Source organism: Echinops telfairi, unplaced genomic scaffold, assembly GCF_000313985.2.
Source record: "Echinops telfairi isolate 266 unplaced genomic scaffold, ASM31398v2 ScPeMD7_7475;HRSCAF=8513, whole genome shotgun sequence".
NCBI classification, from domain to species: Eukaryota; Metazoa; Chordata; class Mammalia; order Afrosoricida; family Tenrecidae; genus Echinops; species Echinops telfairi.
Window position 1 is genome coordinate 5148757 of NW_022111379.1, and position 1733 is coordinate 5150489.

Sequence of the window (1733 nt, forward strand, 5' to 3'; positions counted from 1 at the left end):
TCCTCCCATGGCCCTCAGGCCCACCCACGAACCACCCCAGTTTCCATGGTTTGTTCACCCTCCATCCAGCTACTCCCTAACTCGAGCCACAATGCCACAACCACGGCTTATCCCTACCTTGACTCCACAAATAGGATCCAAAGTCGCATTTCTGGACGTCTGAATGAGATGTTAGGAGATGATGCCTGCCGCACGCGTGGGTGTGCTGAGCCTGGACCTTTTATATAATCTCATCGTTTCCTCATGTCAATGCAGGCATACCTGTTATTCACCTGGACACACTCTGGAGAAAATATGGTGGCTGGGTTTTCACTGATGAATTAGAAAATTGCATTTATAGAACCCTTTAATCTGTATTTATGTGTTGCTAAGGGTGCATGGAGCTGGGCAAGGAATTACATCTAGATTAGCTTTGGTCCACAAGCAGCCTGCATTGGGGCTGGTGCCTGAGCTGAAAGAAGGGGAGCAGAAGGCTTCAGGGCAGAGAGCCTCCCCCCTGACCCACTCTCTCTCCCCCACCTTGAGCCTTTGAGGGCTATTCTTGAAGCCTGCCTGAGCTCCTTGGTCAAAACAAGGGTGAGATCACCCCAAGACCTCACTTCCAGCTGAGTTTGGCCCTCGGTTTCCCAAACACAATTGCTTTCACTCTTCCCAGCATGCGTTTGGAAAGATCTCAGGTCCCTGGGCCAGCTTATAGAAGCAGCCCATGGCCTCTGCAGCAGGGTGGGGGATTGGTATAGGGTGGACAAGTGGGTACGGGGAAGGGCCTGACTTCCTGTTTATTGAAATTAGGAAGGAGCAAGGCTCTTGAAGTAGGAGTTTTAATACTTTGTGCTATTTATTGCAGAGAAGTTATTTGATTACAAGTTCCTAGGCAGTGCGAACAGTTAACAGATACTCTGCTGCTAACCAGAAGGTTGGAGGTTCAAGTCTTCTACCCAACTATCAAAGGATCGCAGGCCCTGGAAGAAAGCCCAGTGCAACGCCATCCAAATCGGTGACATGTGGTAAGCATGTTGGCCTTTTTGTTACACCCATTCCTGATTTCTGTTTTCAGTTGGATACACGGATGGGCATGGGACAGGGTTGGGAGGGTCAGTTCCATTGTTCTGGCTCAAGGACCCTGAGGGTGTGGGACTCAATGACTAGTTGATTCTGATTGCCCAGGGCTGCAGGAGGGGACATAGAGGGGAGGGGCATGAGGATAGAGGGGACATGGTAGGAGTTTGGCTGCTAGACCAGGGCCCTCCCACTGTTGCCAGGAAGTTCCATCGAGTGGCCGAAAGTCCCTGGACCCATGCTTCATCAGCAATAACCAGGGGATGGGTAAAGCCACTGCAGAGGTTCGCTCCAGCAGGGATACTTTGATTTTACAAGCAGCTCTGTGAAATTCAAAGGCCCCATAGAGGGGGTGGAAGACGGTCTGAGAGAGTGGGTTCCACAGGCAGCCTGCTGAGAAGAAACACACCCGGTTTTACAGCTCATGAGCCCCGCTTTCATTGTCCCGAGGCTGGGAATCTTACAGTAGCTGCCTCGCCATGCTGAAGAGAACCACATGAAGAAGCGGGCTCAAAGCTTCTAGCACAGCACCTGGGACTCAGCGTGGCCGTTGTGATTACCATGCCCCTGGTCCCTCGATCATGCCAGCCCAGAGCCCTCATCCCCAGGTGCTGCATGCTGAGGCAGCCTATCAGCTGGGCTTGGGCTCAAGCCTGGGCTGAGCTTCCCCAAGC